Below are 22,155 nucleotides of genomic sequence, written 5' to 3'. Positions count from 1 at the left end.
ATATCTGCCCAAGGGTATATCTGCCCATATATCTGCCCAAGGGTATATCTGCCCATATATCTGCCCAAAGTTATATCTGCCCAAGGGTATATCTGCCCAAGGGTATACCTGCACAAAGTTATATCTGCCCAAGGGTATATCTGCCCAAAGTTATATCTGCCCAAAGTTATATCTGCCCATGGGTATATCTGCCCATGGGTATATCTGCCCAAAGTTATATCTGCCCAAGGGTATATCTGCCCATATCTCTGCCCAAAGTTATATTTGCCCATATATCTGCCCAACGTTATATCTGCCCAACGTTATATCTGCCCAAGGGTATATCTGCCCATAAGTATATCTGCATAAAAAAGTCAGCGCATTTTGTAGAGCACAGTGAGGGCAGGCGTAACAAAGTGTCAGTAAATGAAGCCTTTGCTGATTACGCCAGTTACACATCTATAATACTAACAGCATAAACAGTGCTAATATCATAAAATCTAAAAAAAAAAAAAAAAAATGCATTAGTTCTCAGAACAGCACTTGTTTCTTGCACAGTCATCTTGTTTTTATATTATTTGTTTCTGGATACTTTGCCACAGCTGTGGGAAGGTATTTTTTTAATTAAGTCCTTGCCCTTTTGGGTATGTTGTAAGAGATGGTACTTTACATGCCCACCCGTGGCTGGCATATGGGCATATACTATTTTGGTTATAATGGGGCAAAGACGTTTATCAGTTTAATATCAGTTAATAAAGCTGTGGCCGACCTTTTCCTTGAATCTATTTAATATCACATGAATACCCCCACAGTCTGCAGGGAGTCGGGTACCTTTGCGGGTAGGATTTCTGGTGCAGGTATAGTAGAGTCCTGCATCAGGTCAGGTACCCACAGGATAGCCACAAAGCGGCCGGAATCTACTTGATGTTCCCACCATGCGGGTAACCCACGGATACCGGACCCCCTGCAGCAGGGAGGCCATTTAGGGGATGACAAATTAAAATCTACTTGTCACGATGTAAAGATGACTGACGTTTGATGGTACTTCTGGTTTATGAGATGTCACTTCCGTTCAGCGTGACGCTTACTGTGGGAGTAGGTTGGAGTTTGCATGGGGATAAGTAGGTAAGCGGTGTGAGTCGGGCTTAGGGTAAGCGGTTACAGGTTGGGTGCCGGTCACTAAGGTATAGATACGGGTTGTTGGGTTGTGTTGTGGGTCTAATCTATATATCTTATAGAAAGACATCAGTGTGTGTAGCGCAAGGTTGGTGTAGGACTTGCCATGCTGAATGCTGGTGGAGACAACACGTAAGCTCAGTATTTCCATCAGACCCTGCTGTTATGTCCCTGTTATAGGTACAGGCACAGGGTTCACTTAATCTGAACAAGTAAACCATTCGCATTGCATTGGCCCTTTGAATCCCCAAAGGCCTACAGAGCGGTGGCAATACTATGGGGGTGGAGCAAGGGGGCCCCCCAATATGATTGTGTGACTGCATGCCTCTAAAATTGTCCAGCTAATATTGGAAGAATGTTAAAGTATACAGTGGGGATGATGCAAAAGTTCCCTCTCCCCTGGGGATTTAGCCAGCTACCCTTGGTTATCCTTGGTTGTGCCTGTACCCTTATTAAATGGGCTTGTTTATCTGGCAGCGCATTGGGCATCTGGAGCAGATGGTACAGGAATTATTGATGAATGATATGAGATACAAGTTGACACTCTCCATCCATCATCCCCTGGAACCAGTGCCATAGGCCGGAAATCCCCAACTACAGAAGAGCAAAGTATAGGTAAGTCCCAGCTTGCGCATACACATGCCTGCCACCACTGCATAGTAAATCATTGATACCCAAATTGTACCCCAAAGTATTAACATTGTTCAGAAATTGTTAGGAAATCTTTCTAAAGCTAACGAAATACATTGCCTAAAATATTACCCTATAACTATAGCTCAGTCCAACTTTTTCAACAACAGACCAAATATCCAATAAAAACCAGTGTTCAGGGACACCTTAGGCCTCATTTGCAAAGCCAAACACGGCATGCATGCAATTAGCTATTTTTTGCACTTTGCATGCTGTATTTGCCTATCCAGTGCCGGCCGGGATGCCTGGGGCCCACCGGGTCTGTCAGCTCAAGGGGGGCCCTGCAGTGCTGCACTTACTTGCTTAGTGGGGCCATCCTGCAGTCAGTAAGCTGCAGACTTGGGAATTGTGGGGGAGGAGATGGAGTGCCTGCATCTTCTTTCCCCTACGCAGCTTTCAGGATGCTCATTTGTCACTAACGTACTAAGGGCAGTGACATATTAATAATTCTGTACTTCCTAAGCCCAGTCTCACAATCTACTAACCCCAATGATATGTTTTATACAAGGACATTGAACAAAATCCCTGCCTCAATCAAGATCAGTAGCACTGGGATCACTTATGTCTTATTCCCTGCTTTTATTTCTTTATTATTAGCATCATTTTTCACCCATTTCTCCCACCCCTGCCCCTTGACTTTACCTTCTCTTTTCACTTACCCTTTTCCCTTGCACTACAGGTGTCCATTGTCTCTAATGCTCACTGACAATACTATGGGACAATAAAAAGGCAAGAACACCAATAGAATATGTATTAAAATATTTATTTATAAAATAGATATTATTTTGATATATTTTGGATTAATTCCTGTTAATTTAGGTTGGAAAGGACTCATGTTTTTAAGTTTAAGTCTAAAAGAAAGATGCCTATTTGCTAGTTGGTCCAGAGGAAGGCGAAAAACCACCATCTGAAGCCAGAGCCAATTTGCCTCAGAGGGGAAAAAATTCCTTCCTGACTCCCAAAAGGGCAATCGGACAAGTCCCTGGATCAACTTGTACTAAGGGTTTATGTCAGTGTGTATGTGAGGGGATTAGAGAGAAGATGTGATTGGCTGTTTGATGGGGAGTTTGATGTGTGGTGGTGGGGAACTGAAGAAAAGAAGATGATTTAGACAGAAGAAACTGTCCAAAAATGAGAGATGAGGATTCAAGTAAAGAAATTTGTGTCTAAGAGAAGCACAGAAGGTGTGTGGTGCTGTGTGTGTATGGGGGTGATTTGAAAAGCCAGTGCATAGAGGGGTTAGAAGATGAGAAGATAAAATAAGGAGGAGTTACCGGTGGGTGCAAGTTAGCAGTGGGGTTAAATAAATTATAATAGGGAAGCGCCTCTGAGGAAGTTGTGGGGAGTTGAAGAGACAACCATTTTAAGGGACATCAGTTTTGGTGGGAGCTGTAAGGTGTTTTGAAGCTAAAATGTCAATTTAAAGATATTGTTGAAGATGATTTGAAGAAGAGGCACCGCAGGAAATATGAGGGGCTAAGTATAAAAAGATGTTTTGAAGAGGAGGAAATATTGGGGGTGGAGTATCTGAAGATAAGAGAAAGCTAAAGTTGAATGAAGAGACCTTGGGTGAAGCTATGGCCATTGGAAACTAAGGTGAAGCTATGATTGTTTGAATGCTGCTGATTGAGGTGAGGTGCTCTGATGTTGGGCACCACTGTTGGTAGATTAAAATACAGATGTTGAATGCAAGGACTGCTGGTGGAGTTGCAGTAATTTAAAAAGGAGACACTATTGTTGGACCTGTTCTAGCTGCAAAGGATCGTGTTGATGGAGCTGCAGATGCTAGAGGTGTGGTAGTCTGAGGAAGAGGATGGAAACTATACAGTTGGAAAGTGAGGTGCCACTGGTGGAAATTGCTGGAAAGTGAGACTGCTGTGGAGCTGTGTAATCTCAAAGAAAGACACCACTGGTGGCGATGTGGTGGTCTTAAAAGGATGTAATATTCCCAGAGCTTTAGAGGGAGGCAAAGACGCTACTGGTGGAGTTGCTGGGATCTTGAAGTCACCATTGGTTGATCCACGGCAGCTTGAAAGGAGATGGTTCTGGTGGAGCTGTAGTTGCCACTGGTTCTGTTTGGGAAACGAATAAAAATCAGTAACTAATATATCATTATAAATTCTTATACAAAAGCATGGTATTTAAAGATAAAGCCTTATTCACTGGGGGGGGGGGGGCAATATCTTAGGGAGTTATTTCCCCAGTCTGGTGCTCATGTTATAAAAAAATGCCATGGCATAAAGTGGCGCATTACCACCATCTTCATTTGCCTTCCCAGGCATCCCTAGGGCAATTCCATTGTGCCTGTGTGAGTGTAAGCCTGCAGGTACCCCTGGGAAAGGTAAGTAACATGGCAGGGAGGTGCTGCACTATTCCCTAGGGCTGGTTCATTTTTTTCTTAAAAAGCGCACTGGTCCAGGGAAAAACATAGCGATTACATTTCCTGGGGGGTTGAAAAATAGGGTTATTTAAAAGACATGGTACCTTTCTCTGCAGATGTTCCTTTCTCCTTGGATGTTATTCAGGAGATTCATCCTGGGCACTTGATGTTATTGGCCACTCAGGCAAAACCCTCCAGGGCCATTTGCTGAGCCACCTGCTGTTCTGGCGATGTTTCAGTTGCGCAGAAGTCACAGGCTCGCTGTAGATGTTCCATGGCCCCGCGTAGATGTTTCCTGGCTTGCCCTAGATATTCCATGGCCCAGCGAGGCAGTAGATGTTCCCTGGCTTGCCCTAGATGTTCCCTGGCCCGCCGTAGCTGTTTCCTGGCCCAGCGAACTACTCTCAATCCTGTATAGATAAATAAAATCACAGTAAGGAAAAAAAACAAAACTGAACAGCTACAGACCCCATTTTTATACATATAACGGATTCCCTCACCTCTCTTGGCCGGCCGGTTCTGCACAGCCCGAAGGTGCTCCTCAATTTCAGCCCTGATGGTCTTTGTAGGGGGCAGTTCAGCAATGAATGGGTGCTGCAGTAGCTCTTCCGCACTCCATCTCTGGGAAGGATCCTTCTGGAGACAGGACTCCAAAAAGGATACAAAATGTTGAGACCTAAAAAAAGTGCCAAGGTGAGAGACATGAGCTGAAAAATCTTCAACACTAAATGGAATGACTTTGATAAATGGTGTTTATCTATAAATACAGGGTATTGATTTCTTTTATGAACCTTGTTTAATTCAGTTCAGCTATGAGCTATGTAGCCAGTTGGTACCCAAGGTTTGGAGGGACGGGGGTCCCAGGAGTATAGATATAAGATATATAGAGAACCCCGTGGGGTTTCTGTTGTACACTATATAGGTGAAAACCAGATCATTATTTCCAGGGAGGTATTACCTAGTAACTTCTAGCTACAGCCCAGAATATACATATTAAGTTTAAGTTAATGGATATATAGTTAATAGATTTGGAGGCATGTGTGCCAAGTGCCAAATGTAAGTTATCTATCTATCTTGCTATCTGGCTGTCATCTGCTTAGTTTTCACATATTTATGGAGAAGTGAGAGAGACACATAGAGTTGCAGTATCAGCATCGCACAGTGACATGAGCTGGGAAGGACTCACCAGGTCCTTGATTTGAGCCTCGGAGAGTCGTTAGCAATGATCAGGTCCGACACTTGCTTCTGATCGGCGTATGCTAAAAGTTAAAAACATATATATATATGAGTCCCTTCAAACATGAAGCTAATTCCTTGGTTACAATGTACAGAGACCCACAATTGTTGTGATTCACTTACGTGTTTTTCCCTCGGCCATTTCGATGGCAGTGATTCCCAGGGACCAGATGTCACACTGGAAAAGAAGACACCAAAGAGCATTAGAAGGAGAGAGTTGGGTTAGCGGGTGAGTCAGTTACTTATTACTGGGTGGGTTCTATCGTCAGTGCTTGCATACAATGAATGGAAAACACAGAACCAATTAGAACTCGTACTAGTACTGATAGAAGAAATGGCCCCATGTTTAACAATCATGTAACTGAATTGGCCTTTACTGAATAGAGCACCCATTTGTGCAGACACATAAATGCCATTGGGTCCTCCTACTGCTCCTACAACATACTTTGGTGTCGAATTCCGGTTCCCTGTCCCTCCTCCTAAAGGCCTCGGGCGCCATCCAGTGCGCAGTCCCATCAGCCTGGTTGCACTTCCCTGTCTGTGGGTCCAGGTCCCAGCAGAGTCCGAAATCGACTGAAATGACAGATTAAACATATAAATGGAAAATTCACTTTTAAGGGTGAAAACCCTGTATTATGATACCCTCTGTACTTTATTTTTACAGCTTCCCCCCCTATAAACTATAAGTTTTACTCACTGAGTTTGATGTTCCCCTTCTTGGTGAGCATCACGTTGGGGCTCTTGATGTCCCTGTGAACGGCCCGGTGGTGGTGAACGTGGTGGAGAGCCTGTGGAGATTGAGATGTAGGTTATAAGAATATAACAGACATTTGGCTAAATATTCCCAACAAAGACACATGGGGTTAATCCAAGTTTACCTTCAATACCTCCCTGCAGACATAGCCAATCCAGGTCTCCTTCAGGGATTGGCCTTCGGTGCTGTCGATCAGGTCGTACAGGGAGCCGCCGCTGCAGTACTCAAGGACAAGCTGCAATAGGAAGGAATGATTTCAGGCCGTGTATGTATTTTATCGCCTCCAATGGAGGTCTCTTTGGCACATAAGGGATGAATGTGATGCAACAAACAATTTCTTACTTCCAGATACTCCGATGACTCCTCGTTTGGAGCAGGGTGGTGATAAGCTCCATAGTAAGAGGCGATGTTCCTGTGCCTGCTGAACTTCAGGAGAAAGTTTACCTCTCGGCAGACTGACTCCTCATCCTGGAGAGGAAAAATAGAAACCCTTTAGCTCACATAGGCAGCCACACAATAGGGATGATATGGAGAAAGGAACTATAAAGAAACCTTACCCGAGTGATGTTGGCCATCTTGACGGCTACCTTACCTCTGCGATGGTGATGGCCCTGTAACACACACAGAAAGGTGTAACTGACATTCAGTATTAGCTGGAAATATAAAGACTCATATAGGGAACAAAATGACAGAAATATTGAGTTATTAAGAAATGGAAAATGTGCATAGCAGGGATAGTGGTAGCACTTTCAACTTGCTTTCAGCTACCCCTGCTCTCTAGGAATTTGGTTGGTCCCTTACCATGAACACGGCTCCAGTGCCGCCCTCTCCGATTTGCGTCTCCTTGGTCAGCCGACCATCAGGAGGCTGGGAAAAATAGATAAATAGAATTAACAGGGGATTTTATTGATAACATAATATTCCACGAGGTAAAAAATATGTATTAACTACAATTTTGGGTAGACCGGAAGGAGACTTTTGGGAAGGAGGGGCATGAGAAACACATGAAAGACAGAGGCAATTGGAAGGTGTGAGGTTCATAAAACTGGGGGGGCATCACCAAACCAACACCCAAATTCTATGCTCAAGTCTAGCAGCCCCTACAGGGGCTTTCTACTCACCTTATACATTTCGGAGAGGCATCCGGATTCAGCCGGCCGCTGAGGGAAAAGTAAAAGATTCTGTTACTTTAAAGGGACATTATTAGGCCCAACACTTGCTGAGTAACAAAATGGCAAAATGGAGGAAGGAATGAAGGAACTGTCTGATAAAGTGTCTGATTCTGGGATAAATTGGCCCCATATAGAACCAGATATTTATTCAGGCTCATTAAAGAGCCCCATATGGGCAGAACACTGCTCTGTGTGTCACTGAATGGGTTAACATTTTATACTTTACACCAAAACCCTTGAGTCAAATGAAATCCATAGCAGGAGCCTTACCTTCCTCCGGGGGGCGCAGAATGGCATTGCGCCCTAGTGGTTTTGCTCTTAAAAGAGCAGTTGGGTTTAGAAAAAAGAAAAATATCAGCTGATGTCAATGGAAGATGGTTTTTCCAAAGAGAAGCTGAAAAAATCACAAAGTCGCTGATTATCGCAAGAAAATCGCCTTGAAGACGCCTGGAAATCGCTTTCTCGCACAGAATTTCACTTTATGTGGAAACAGAAATGAAGAAGAGATTTTAAGTTCCATGGTCCGGCCCTCTCTGCTATACAGATCAGGATACACTGCATTATATTCACAGTATTCCCCCCTGACCAATCCACCCTTTTAATAAAAAAAAAATCAAAAACCCAAAACTGATATTTATTCTCTGTGATATTTTCATTCAAATTTCTGAATCTGATTTCTGTGTAATGTGACGTTATCTCAGGTAATGAAAAATCATGCTGCGGCTTTTGCAGCAATAACGGCATTAAAGGTGAAGTTCCCGTATAAATTAGGGTGAACAGGTTGCAGCATTTCCCCGTATTTGGCACCTTCCTTCTATTAGAACATAATGCCCGGTCCCTGCTGATGAAAAAATCATCCTCACAGCACAATGATATCACCTCCATATAACCAAGGCCCAATGGTGGGAGAGCTGATGGGGATGTTGTAGTTCAGCAACAGCTTGGGGGCCACATGTTGGGGGGACTATGGATAATGCTGGGAGTATTTTATCCCTTAGGTCAGAAAAAAACTGACATAGGCACCTGACCTATTATACAAGGATGGGACCTGTTATCCAGAATGCGCGGTACCTGATGTTTTCTGGATAAGGGATATTTCTGTAATTTGGATCTCCATACCTTAAGTCTGCTAAAAATCATTTAAATATTGAATAAACCCAATGGTATTGTTTTGCCTCTAATAAGGATTTAATATATCTTAGTTGGGATCAAGTACAAGGTTCTGTTTTATTATTACAGAGAAAAGGGAATCATTTAACCATTAAATAAACCCAATAGGGCTGTTCTGCCCCCAATAAGGGGTAATTATATCTTAGTTGGGATCAAGTACAGGTACTGTTTTATTATTACAGAGAAAAGGGAATCATTTAACCATTAAATAAACCCAATAGGGCTGTTCTGCCCCCAATAAGGGGTAATTATATCTTAGTTGGGATCAAGTACAGGTACTGTTTTATTATTACAGAGAAAAAGGAAATCATTTTCAAAAATCTAAATTATTCGCTTATAATGGAGTCTATGGGAGATGGTATTTCCGTAATTCTGGACTTTCTGGATAATGGGTTTCCAGATAATGGGTCCCATACCTGTACTACAATTCCCAGAATCCAATTTAACCCACTCCTGTCATGTCTGGCAGTATACATAGCACCCAGGGGTAAGGAATGCAGCCCAGTAACCACTTAAACATCTATGCCATGTTGTACTGACCCCCTGCTTGTGTTTCTTAGTTCAGAAGGCAGCTGCAAAGGCTATCAGGGCATGCTGGGAGCTGTAGTTCTGTGCTAAATAACTATGGGCAAAGCTCCAGGCAGAGCAGAATTCCTAGGAAACTAATAGCTGTGCCTATAAACTGATGCTGGATAGAGAGGGGACATGCTGATCTGTCCCATCTAAATCTAACAGTCTGTTATAGGGGTCAGATCATGTGTCCATTTAAATTTCCCCAGCTTTGCATTACTGTAGCTTTTGGGGTTTCCCATGAGAATGGACACAGTTGAAGCAGGGAAGGCATTTCTTATTAGCAACCCCCAGCATGCACCTTTGGGTACCAGCATATGCCAGCAGTGATTGGTGGAGCTCCCCTGTGGGAGATCATGGCTACATAACATAAAGCTCTCAGATGTTACTAGCCATCATCACCCCCCCATCACTTGCACCAGTCCAGGTGATGACATCATTACTAGCATAGGATAGTGAGATTCTGACTGTTTAACAGGATGTACCAGTACATGGGTAGGGGGGGTTATCAATCTGCACAGAAGGGAAATAGCAATAATGGCAGCTCTCAGAGCAGAGGGGATCCCATATAAAGGAAGGGAGAGGATTACAGGTACTTGTTTTGGATTTCATGAAAGAGAACAGTAGTTGGTTTGGGAATGATGGAGCACGTTAATGTATCCCCTGTATGAGTGTCTGTATGCTCCACTCACCTCTATAGTAAAGATAAATATACCTTTATTGGTTTCAGCCAATATTACAATTGGGATTGGCTGCAAGATCACCCTACATAGAAATGCTGCTAAGATGAAAGGGACCCTAGCAACCAGATGGCAAGGGCCAGGCTGCAGGTCTAAAAGGGATGGTGGGACTTGTAGGTCAGTGACAGTTAGAGGACTACAGACTGAAGGTCTAATAGGGGATGCTGGGAGTTGGAACAAGCACCTGTCAACAGCCTCAAGAAGCATCAGGGGGACCATTAGTGGCTGGAAAATGGCAGCTTTTTCCTTAAAAGCTTTTAATGAAGAAAGTTGTATGTACAAAGTGAGATACAGAGAGAGAAATATGAATATTAAGAGCATTGGAGCTGAAACCTGAACACCAAGTGGCCAATTGTCATCCCAAACACTGTCAGAGTGACTGTTACTGGATGGGAAACTATGAGATTTCATACTGTGACCATAATAATTTCCAAAACTGCACATTATTAAAAAAAATCACAAGCAAATACAGAACTATGTGAATATTAACATTAAAACAGGAATCTGAAATCCAAATGTTACTTTATAGTCTCCCTGCTCCCCTGCTCCTTCCCCAACTCTCCCAAAATCATGTTTTATATCTATGAAAATGATACAATATATGCAAACCCAAGGCTAATATCCCAGGCGCTACCTAGTGATGCAATTAAATAGCGATTTTCTGCATTTATGTCATTATTTTCCTAAAATGTCTCCCCCAGCGTGTGGCACGCTCCACTTACCTCTGATCCCAGAAATGAAAGTGAGAAAAACCGTTAATTAACGGACACTCTAGCAACCAAATGACAGTTAAAACAGTTAAACTTAAGGGCATCACAATATCACTGTCACACATCAGGCTTATGGCAGTGTCACAGTGACAGTTGGTGGCTGTGAAATAGCAGCTTTGACACTTGTAGCTTAAAATCCTATAAACCAGACACTTTTAAATACAGAGAGAAATGGAAATATCAATATAGCAGAGGAATGTGGATACCAAATGTTATTTTATACTTCTGTGTATCTATACTGAGAGGTTTGTAGGCTCCATTTCCCATTTCTCCCACCAACCCCAACTCTTGATTAATCATGTTATATGTTTATTAAAATGAAAGAATATGTGCAAAACCAAAGCTAATACGCCAGGCGATACCCAGTGTCAACAGTTACCCTCTATGTCACTGTCATTAATAGGGAGGAAAGATAACACAGACAGGAAGGCTTTTTCCCCCACCAATTACAAAGAGATGCAAAATTTGGAGTAAATGCTGGGGTAACTCTGTATCTGCAGGTTTATACATAGGCACATCAGAGCTTTAATAGATGCAAAAAATGCCAAAGGGCTAATAAACATGCTGCAGCTTTAATAATATAAAGTCAATTTTATACCAATTTTATACTTTTTTTGGTGTAAATTAAACAGATTGACTTTACAAATATGACCCCAGACACACGCAGTAACAGCCAACAGGCACCCACCCATCTCTGTCTCACACAGCTCAGCATGGTGGGATTTCTGCTGACTTTCTGTGGGAGAAATCATTCTGCAAATTTAGCCAGTGGGGAAAGCATCCTGCAGCCAATGGGAGAGTCATCTAAGTTTAGCCAATGGGGGAGTCATCTAAGTTTAGCCAATGGGAGAGCTTCTCCAACCATCACTGGCAATACTTCCTGTTCCTTTAGCTAATGGGAGAAAGCTACACACAGCCAATGGGAGAGCACTTCCTGCCTCCGCCAAGTGATGGCAGACACAGCAAAGGGAGCCCTCTCTGGACAGAAGTTGCAATAGCGCTGTTCTACCTGTTATTAATAAAGTACTGGGCTGCAGGGGAATTTCTAGGGGAAATTAAATTAAATTGAGGTGGGGGCATTTATAGGAAGGAAGAGACTGCAGACATTTTAAACTTGTTGATATACAGGTAAAAAAGCAATATGGCAGCAGGAGACAGTAAAGGGGAAACTCTATATTCCATGCACCAAAGTGATTCCCTCTCCTGCCTGAATCCCTTCCTTACTCTCCCCCAGGGGCAGGGGGATAAACCAGAGAAGTGGCCCTGAATCCTGCACAGGTTACAGGTTTATTGCTTCTGCCTGGGAGCCGCACAGGGCACTTCCTTTACCCTTCGGATGGTGTTCAACTACAAATGCCCACATTCTTTGCAGCCTTCTATGTATTTTTAATGTATAATTTCCAACTCCAGCCCTCCAGCATTTCCTGAGTTTATTAGATGTTAAACAACTTCCTAAACCTCACAGCACCCACTATATATACATATATATCAGTAAATATTGCCCTTTTACATCTTTTCCTTTGATCTACTTTTTGGTGATGGACTGTGTGTTCCCTCAGAGATCACATGACCAGAAATAATGCAGCTCTGACTGTAACAGGAAGTAGTGTGGGAGCAAAAGACAGAACTGATGGCTGATGGGGCCTAGCATGTATGTGTGCCTTGGCTTGTTTGTGTGCACTGTGAATCCTTTGATCCCAGGAGGCGGCCCTTAATTCTTCTATTTAGGATTACCCAGTAGCACATATTACCACATATTCCGTTTATTTAGATGAAGCAGGGTTTACATATGAACTTGTTTATGCAATATATTTTTATAGAGACCTACATTGTTTGGGGGTATAGTTTTCCTTTAATCTTTCATGGAATCAATACAACTGGTTGGTCCATATGCAAAACATAAAGGTCCCCATACACGGGCCGAGTCTAGGTGCCGATATTGGTCCCTTAGACCGTTTCGGCTGCTAATCGGCCCGTGTATGGGCATTACCGACCAATGGCCAGGGGAGTCCCTTATACAGCTATGGCAATAATCATCTTCATTTTTTGCGGCAAAGTCTAGAAGCCTCATTCATATTGGATACTACCACTTCTCTTGGCGCAGGCACTGCCTTCACTGCCTGCCAACTACATCTGTGCAAGTTTGGGGGATGCGCAACGGGCAGGAGGGGTCCTTGCATTGGTCTGGGGCTGGGACATGCATACTATAGTAAAATGTCTTTTGTATATACACTACCTTTCCTGGTCCTGGATTGCTGCAATGAATCATTGGAAAATTCAGTAAAGGTGGTGGCACTGGCCTATAAAAAGTACCCAGAGAGTTTTTTAGAGGATTGAAAGTTATAGATTATATTCACTTGGGATGCCTAACAAATTGATAACACACCTCTGTAAACTGCACTTTAGAGAATACAAATGACTTACTAAGATGCTGCTGACACTTAGGGGCTCATTTAAAAACACTAGGCAACTCTGCCCTTGGGCAGTAACCCATGGCGACCAATCAGATTTTTTTTTTACTGTTGGACCTGCCCCTGGCTGAATAAAAGGCAATCGCTGATTGGTTTCTACAGGTTACTGCCAATGTGCAAATTTGCCTGCTGTTTGTAAATGAGCCCAAACAAGTTGTGTGCATTTGCTGCTCTGAACCTGTACACTGATTGGCTTCCCGAATGTAAACATGTCTTGCATTTATTATTCCAATTTCTTTTTTACAGCTGGAGATTGTTTAAATGCCACCCAAGTCTCCGCGATTCAATAAATATTCTTATTTTTTCAATTAAAAAAAGGAATTTTTCTTTGAAATAGGTCTGAATCTTTGATCTTCCTACAACCATTCTTGGATTCTCACAGGTACAGATACTGGTTGGGTTTTGTAGGGCTCATTGGAAATCCCATGTAAGCAGAGCTGCTGTGATGTACGAATGGGATAGGAACACTGGTTTGAACTGAGTCTGACTGAGAGTTGGGGAAGGTAAGAGATAGGGACCGATGGCCACAATAAATTGGTGACTGATGCCACTAGGATGAAAGCCTGCAGGTTGGGTGCTGAGGAATAGGCCTTGAGGGCACAGAGAGGCAAGAAGGTGGGCTACGGGCGCAGTGCTGCTCAGTGATGCGGATGGTGGGTACAAGAGTGTAGCTGGCTGTCCTCCAATGGGTGAGCCTCCTTCCAGATGTGCATGTAGGGCATTGTGGGTCAGGCTGCCATGTGGAAGGGTGATTAGAAAGCGTGGGTTGTATATAAGCTGCTGCCCCGTGTGCAGTCTCCATTCCTTTCCCGATGAGCAGATTCAAAACGCTGCACCTGCCAAACAACAGGGGAAAAGGTCTTTTACATTCCATATCCAGGGAACAGCAAGAGGTTCTATTCATATGCAGAGATGGGTACTATGGGAAAGAAATAAATACTGGCACAACCTGACCAATTGCTAATGCTTTTAGCAGAATTAGGTGGTGTTTAAATTACGCCTCCACCTTTATTACATCTTCAATTTAAATATCTTCACTTGCACTACCTATGAGAACCCCCCCCAATGAGTTTTGATGGTTTATCCTACTCAGTGCATATCTGCATATCTAAGTTTTTTTTAGAAAAAAAGCTGTGACATTATAATCATACAGAAATATATATATATATATATATATATATAAAAGGTCAAAATAAAAAAAGTTTATTTAATCAGACACCTGAAAAAATGGCAGAACACTGTGAAGTCAAGTATGACTTAAAATACAGTATTATTATAGAGTATTTGTATTTGCATTAATTTCAGCACTGGTGGTTTTGGTCTTTAAAGGCTCCACAGAAAGAAACACATCTCAAAAGAGAAGCCTGATAGGCCAGTCAGGGAGAGATCTGGGGGACAATCACTTACCCCACCATTTTGTTTAAATTTGCCAGGTTCCCAGGGATGCCATATAGTAAAGTTGGCCCGGGACGGAAGCAAGACAAACATAGGAAAATACTGTGCATTTGCAGCACAAGGGAAATTAAGAGATTAAACACAATGTTGGTGTGGCACTGAGATAGAAAGTACCCCAGGCCAGGGCATTTTTTACAGAAGAGGAGTGCTGGATTGGTATACAAAGAATGAGATTTTTGGGGGGGTGCCTAACAAACTGGCACCCCCAGTAAATTTCACTTTCCTTCTCCTTTAACAACAATGTGTTGATGGAATACTGGGGTTCAGTGTGGGACTGTGGGGTTTGGGGCCCTTAGGTGACAGCTAAGGGATGACTTTACCTTGAACAGCTGGAGGGCACAGAATCAAGGTTTGCTGAAAAGCCTCATTACACAGACAGCCCCCTACCTGCAGTGCTATTCCATGGCAAATAACAGGATGCCAAGATGTTGTTAAAGCCTGAAACAGAAAGGCACATACAAAGTTACAGGACGGGTAAAGGCCAGGCTCTACTAAACAGCTGCAAGCACTGCTACAAGCAATACACAAGATTCCATATTGCACATTTGCCCAATAACATCAGCTTCCTCTCACTTTTCCCAGATGATAAGGAATGAGAGTTACCAGTGCAGCCTGCAGTGCTCTATGTGCAAAAATGCATAAGAAATATTATCAATATGGTCTCAGCTTGTGTTTTCCATCCTGCTGAGGCCAAACTTGTTTTGTAATGTAGAGAAACTGTACCCATTTATACGTACTAAATGCACCCAAGTATAAGCCTATACCCACATCTGTATGGAACACCTCTCCATCTACTGTATATCCTACTTTACATATTTCCACTGCCACCTTCCTTCCCCAGTGCTCTTCTACCTTTTCTCTTTCATACATGCTTTTCTTTTCAGCATATCTGTCTTCCCCCCCCCAGATTTTTTTTTTATCTTCTTTTTCAACATTTTTGTCCCCTTCTCATCCTGCACTTTCCTTTCTGTCCCTCTTTCCTTTCCTTTTTGCCTCTTTCTCTCTGCATCTGTTTCATCAGCCGTACTCTTCTGCTCTTTACACCCAAACATGTTTATTGCTGAGCTCTCTTGTTCTCCTACCTACATCTTTCTCCCTATAACAGTATACTCTCCCAAACGACCCTTCTTATCAAACAGTAAATAATATATATTAGATGTGACTGAGAGCAGGAATCCACAGCAGGGCATGAATGGGTTTACAAATTATAATATGCTGGGGTGGGACACCACTGGAATTGTCAGTTCTAGTTTGTTGCCATTCTTGGTCCCCTAACCACTGCACTTACAGACACATTAATGCCAGATCCACTTCCAACAGCCCCTTTTAGGGTGCCCTCCAGCAAACTCTTTTGATTACAGTCAAAACACTGTAAATACAATCCTGCCATAGGTATTGATGCCTGCTTTGTGTAGTGAGAATAACATTAGTTAACCTCACATGGAAAATTGCCACAAAGTGGCAGAAGAACTTGAGGGGAATGTATTTGGATGATTAATAAAAAAGCCTGATGTACTGTCACCTTTGGCCCTCTGGTAATGCAATCCATTTGATCTAGGTAGGAGCTCACCCTCTCTTGCTCTGCCCTGCTTCTTACATTCTGCGGCCACAGCAAGCCCCGCCCACCCAATACTGAAGATCTGAAATCTAGGGGCCCTCCGGTGGCTTGGCCCTTTGTGCACCACTTGCAGGCTGAAGGGAGACTGACACTATGTAGGGGCCACCAGATCAGCCCAGGGCCCCCGCAGGATTAGGGCCCACTGGGTTTTTCCTGTGACCCAGCCTGGCCCTGTCGCCATCCTCAAATGCCCACAGGCCTCGGATCTAGGACTGATTGTCTTGCTCAGCACAGGATTCAAGAGAGGTAGGTGGGGGGAGACACAATGGCGCCCTGTCGTCCATCCCCGCCCCTACCTTGCATGTCATTAGGCTGCTCACTGAAAGATGCTTTTGCATCAGTTTCTTATTAGATTATACATCATTCCCATCAGCCCCTGCCCCACTGAAGCTTACAATATAATATCCCTACCACATTGACACAGCACACTAGAGTCAGTTTTTATCATCAATTGTGTCACCGGCTCTTTAAGGACATCTGTCTCTATGGTTACTTGACTACAACTCCCATCATAATTTTAACCCTTGATAATATGCTGAGGAATGCTGGGAATTTTAGTCTGGCTACATTTGGGTTGAGCAGCAAGACTATGGAAGTTTTATGTCCACTTTGATTAAACCTTGTTGACTCTCTGCTGTTCATCTCTCTGTCCACTAGAGGGAAGTATAGACCGTCAAGAGGCCCATATGTCAGGTCAGTTCTGACTACCTCAAACAGAGCTACTCTAGGCTTGGGATGAAACTACAGCGTATGATAATATTCATATCAACGGAAAGTACTATGGAAAAAATCTATCCATAAGGCAATGGTATTACTCCCCCACTTCCCCTTTGTACCCCTCTTTTATAATATGAGGGCAATGTGTACCCCAAATGAAGCCAAGAATGGTAGAGTAGCATTAAAGACAACATTTTAGTTTTGCAGGGTGCAGTTGTTCGAATCTCAGTAGTATATAAGAGTTCCCTAACAAACCTGTAGCTTTCCCATAGAGCCAGTCACTTGAAGCCACACAGGGTAGGGGGGAACTACACAGCGTCAGTCATCCAAGCTACATAAATAAGGACCTGGGCACAATGCCCTCTCTGTTGTAAGAGAAGAAGGCAAACATTGTTAGTGGAAGGACTGGGTTTGATTTCTCTTCTTTTCTTTAAAATCCATGAACCGCGGATCAAGAAGGTACTTTGTTGCCAAATAGTTCTTATTTCTTTTGTTTCCTTCCACCTCTGACAGTGTAAGGGGGGGGGAAGGAAAATGGTGTCCCTGGGAAGGGCCTCCTCATGTTAAGGTTTTCAAGCAATGCAATACGGATATCCCATAATACCCAGCTGCAAAATTGAGACATTCCTTCATTGACAAGTGCGTACCAAGCGGGTTGGATTAGGTTGCTATTTGGGCTCTCCCTAAGTTAAAACATAGTTACATAGGGTTGGAAAAGACCAGAGTCCGTCAAGTTCAACCCTTCCAAGTAAACCCAGCACACACAACCTATACTTACCAATCTATACTATCACGTACATAAACTATATATACAACCACTAACACTAACTGTAGATATTAGTATCACAAAAGCCTTGGATATTCTGCTTGTTCAAGAACTCATCTAGGCCCCTCTTATAGGCATTAACAGAATCTGCCATTAGGAAGGGCATTCCCCAACCTCACTGCCCTCACCGTGAAAAACCACCTACGCTACTTCTAATGGAAGCTCCGTTCCTCTAATCTAAAGGGGGGGCCTCTGGTGCGTTGATCATTTTTATGGGAAAACACAACACCCCCCATCTGCCTATAATCCCCTCTAATGTACTTGTACAGAGTAATCATGTCCCCTCGCAAGCGCCTCTTTTCCAGAGAAAACAACCCCAACCTCGACAGTCTAACCTCATAGCTTAAATCTTCCATCCCCTTTACCAGTTTAGTTGCAGTCTCTGCACTCTCTCCAGCTCATTAATATCCTTCTTAAGGACTGGAGCCCAAAACTGCACCGCATACTCAAGGTGAGGCCTTACCAGGGACCTATAAAGGGGCAAAATTATGTTTTCATCCTTTTTTATACAAGACAGCACTTTATTTGCTTTAGTAGCCACAGAAAGACACTGCCTGGAATTAGACAACTTGTTATCTACAAAGATCCTTCTCCATTAAGGATCCCCCCAACAAACTACCATTCAGTAGATAGATTGTGTTTATATTATTTCTACCAAAGTGCATAACTTTGCCCTTGTCCACATAGAACCTCATTTTCCAGTTTGCTGCTCAGTTTTCCAATTTTGTCAAATCGCTCTGCAAAGCGGCAGCATCCTGCATGGACGAATAGTTTTGCACAATTTAATGTCGTCAGCAAAAATAGAAAGAGAACTCTCTATGCCCACCTCCAGGTCATTAATAAACAAGTTAAAAAGCAAAGGACCAAGGACTGACCCCTGCGGTACTCCACTAACAACACTGGTTCAATTAGAAAATGTTCCATTTACCACCACTCTTTGTAATCTATCCTTCAGCCAGTTCTCTATCCAATTACAAATATTATGTTCTAGGCCAATATTCCTCAATTTGATCATTAACGTTCTGTGAGGTACTGTATCAAACGCTTTAGCAAATTCCGAGTATATTACATTGACTGCCATTCCAGCATCAAGATTCCTGCTCACCTCCTCATAAAAGGAAAACGGGTGTTTATGGTTTGTAAAACAGCAGGTAGAGTTCAGCTTTAAGCAGAAATAGCACCCAGAGCTGCACGGGATCTCACTGGCTCCATAAGATCTAAGGGAAAGCCCTCAGTGCACTGAGGAACTGACTGAGGGGCATTTATGAAGCTGACAAGCGTATCATTCATCTTTCTTTGCAGCAGGGTAAAAGGTGAAAGCCATTCTACAGGGCCTCATTATGTACAGTGTGTATCGTAGAAGTGTACAACCAATCACCAGTCAGTTTTTGTTGACTACAACCCCCCAAAACTCCAGGATTTCCCAAAGCCACACTGTTAAATAAGCATATCTGGCAGGCTGAGTTTTGGCCCAGCCCAAACTGCCCGACTACACTGCACTGTATATGGCCGGCTCAAAGCTCTGGCTGTGCTGTGTGCAAAGAACGGACAATTTTTATTACCCTACAGTAGCAAATGGTACCCAGAAGAGACAAACTTTAAGAAGGAGAATCTGCATCAGTGAGTAAAGTTGTAAAAAAGCAGCGAGAGAGCCGACAGTTAAATAAAGATGGTCCCTAGGAACAGGCAGATTGTGCAGAAAATATATTTTGGGGTGGAGGCCCACAATCATGCACAGTTAAAATTGATTTCAAGCTTGCTCTTGGAGGCCAATCAGCCAGGGAGCCAAAAACAGGAAAATTGCTAAACATGGTGGCTGTAAACACTGCTCCATTGCTCCACTTTTGCTGATCTGGTACTGGAGACATGTCTGGAACAGAGATTCAACATTGGAACTTGTATTGCAAATGCAAAAAAGCCCAAACAGCCCTCCCCCGGCCAACATAAAGCAATGATCAATTGCAGCTGCTACCGGCCCCTTTGGCAGTCACCAGATAGCCAAAGACAGGAGCAAGGTTGCCCAGGGAAGTGACTGGTGCAGTATACAAGGGGAAGGAGGAACTTTAAAGGGGTCGGAGTAACTAAAATGACAGCTGGGGGGGTTAGTTCTCCTCTGTTGATGTGCACTGGCATTGTAATCTTGTACACCTGAAAGAGGGAGGTATCCTGAAATGTCTAACAGTACAGCTGGCCTTACATGGGCCAATAAAAGCCGATGAATTGGCCTCTCTGGCCCTACTGATATGATACGGCAGGTCGGGAGGGACCACATAGGCACATTGATGCAGTCCTTGCCTGACAAATCTCTTAGGCCTGCTGTGGGTCAGATCAGCCTAAGTAGGCCCAGCATGCCGGCGGCCAAAGATTAACTCGCCAAGCAAGGGTATCCCAGCATGCAGGTCCAGCTTTAGGATGTTTGCAGGTCAAGAACCAAATTCATTCTATAAATCACTCCAAAGGCAACACTGCAAAGGAGGGTGCAAGAATGGGTGCTTGTGTTTATTCAGAGGTAACGTTCCCAGGATTTAAAGGATGCGATTGGAACACGCGGTGAACCTGGACCCGTTACACAAAAGCAGCACCTGCATCAAGTCATTGTCTATTTGCATCCATAGCTCTCTGCTCAGGCTGGGGGGGTCCGTAGAACCAGCCTTGGTGGGAATAAAGTGCAGGTGGTGCATTCACTCTTGCGCTTACAGATTGGCCACAAATGCATTCTAATTCAGGGCAGACAGATGCTGCATCCAGTGGGGATTCCTAGTTCTCCCGAAGGGATGAAGGAGGGAGGGAGAGAATCAATTGCTGCTGATGAATGAGGTCTGGATGGAAGAAACACAGAGAAACACACAGAGCTCCAGATAGGCCCCTAACCTGGCATATTGTCGAATTGTACCCACCTGCCAAGGGCTGTAGATTCTACCAGTCCAGGTGGCTGGATAACCCCATCAAATCAGAAAGACCTGGACCAGCCTGTTGTATTGGGCTAAAACAGCAAAGTGGTACCAGGCCAGGGCCGGATGGAAAATGCCATTATGAGGGGAACAAAACAGGAATTGGATACATTCGTCTCCTCACAGGTTTCCCCAAGTAACTGGGCCAGCACAACTTGCCCAACCATCTAGGTAGCCAAATATCCGCTCATATGGCGGCCTTGCCGTACAAGCAGGCAGATCTCAGCATGTATGGGCAGCTTTAGATAAAGAGGGAGAGGGGCCTGGCAATGCAGGAAGGCTGGGGCCATTATCAGTGAGGGTAGGGGGTAGAAATTTGGTGTTGGGCTTTGAAGAACAGAATATTTTCCTGTTACAGGTATTGGACCCGTTATCCAGAATGCTCAGGACCAAGGGTATTCCGGATAAGGCGTCTTTCCGTAATTTGGATCTCCATAACTTAAGTCTACTAAAAAATCAATAAAACATTAATTAAACCCAATAGGATTGTTTTGCATCCAATAAGGATTATTTATATCTAAGTTGGGATCAATTACAAGGCTTTATTACTACAGAGAAAAAGGAAATCAGTTTTGAAATTCTGAATTGTTTGATTAAAATGGAGCCTATGGGAGACGGGCTTTCTGTAATTCGGAGCTTTCTGGATAACCGGTTTCCGAATAAGGGATCCCATAGCTGTACTGCCACTATGCACATAGCATTTTCAAAACATTATCAGAACCCCCAGCCCAATACTGTGCGCTGATAAGCTCTAACGGGAAAGGCCGGTTAGCTGTATCTTTGCTATTATAGCAGCGGCTCTGGGCACACAGCTCCCCTTTCATGCACAGTGGCGGCATCTTGGCGCCTATTTGCCCAGAGGTCTCCAGTCAATTCGGGTTCAGCCCCCCCCCCTTTATTTATTAGGTAGCCCAGTCAGTGGGGCCCCGCAATAGTGCCTGTATAATGGGGTGGGGGCGACTGGGCTACTGATGTGGGGGACCAATAAGTTCCGGCCAGCAGAGGAGCCTTGCGGGTTGCCCCGTCGGCCTTACACGGAGAGAGCGTTCGGAAGGGGCCAGGATACTCCCAAATAACCCAGCGCTGTTTGAGCCCCCCAAGGAGGCCGCTCCCATAGCTTGTCATTATCAGCCCTATCACTCCCTGCACTTGCTGTAACATTGCGCTATAGAATGAGAGCCTGTATCCGCCCCACAAGCAGCCCTATTCCTCCCTAGAGCCCAGGCCCGGTGACAGAAGGGATTCTCCGGGGGGGACTGTAGGGTTTGGCCGAGCAGTTAGAATGGCGGGAAGTGTGGGAGGCAGGAAAGCCGCTCCATGACAGGCTGTAGCGCTGCGCTGTACGGGTGGGAAACACAAGGCCGCTCACAATAGCCGACTATCCCGCACATCCCCACCCAAGCTCTGTCACTGCGGCCGCACCAGTTGCCTTGGTTACCGCCGGTACGGGAGGAGGTTCCGGAAGTGACGTCAGGGTTCG

At 44.0% G+C, this 22,155-nt stretch overlaps 3 long non-coding RNA genes across 4 annotated transcripts; 1 reads left to right on the top strand and 2 right to left on the bottom strand.

Moving 5' to 3' along the window:
• The first annotated feature begins 1,150 nt into the window (after positions 1-1,150).
• LOC101733421 lies at positions 1,151-8,005 on the top strand. 2 transcript variants are annotated; one of them, XR_004222283.1, is made up of 6 exons: positions 1,151-1,287; positions 1,633-1,770; positions 5,615-5,690; positions 6,126-6,265; positions 6,359-6,480; positions 6,564-8,005. It is a non-coding gene; the product is annotated as an uncharacterized LOC101733421 (long non-coding RNA). The 2 variants fall into 2 exon arrangements; XR_208482.4 differs by having other exon boundaries at positions 5,615-6,265.
• Positions 2,590-5,622, bottom strand: LOC116410317. The gene is made up of 2 exons (XR_004222284.1): positions 4,330-5,622; positions 2,590-3,917 (listed from the first exon to the last, which is right to left on the bottom strand). It is a non-coding gene; the product is annotated as an uncharacterized LOC116410317 (long non-coding RNA).
• Positions 8,006-13,422: 5,417 nt separating the features above from the next.
• LOC116410316 lies at positions 13,423-17,341 on the bottom strand. Its single transcript, XR_004222282.1, has 3 exons — positions 17,154-17,341; positions 14,951-15,001; positions 13,423-13,944 (listed from the first exon to the last, which is right to left on the bottom strand). It is a non-coding gene; the product is annotated as an uncharacterized LOC116410316 (long non-coding RNA).
• Positions 17,342-22,155: the final 4,814 nt, after the last annotated feature.

This window comes from Xenopus tropicalis, chromosome 4 (assembly GCF_000004195.4).
Source record: "Xenopus tropicalis strain Nigerian chromosome 4, UCB_Xtro_10.0, whole genome shotgun sequence".
NCBI lineage: Eukaryota > Metazoa > Chordata > Amphibia > Anura > Pipidae > Xenopus > Xenopus tropicalis.
Note: the sequence above shows the minus strand (reverse complement) of the source record. Positions and strands in the feature narration are given on the sequence as shown.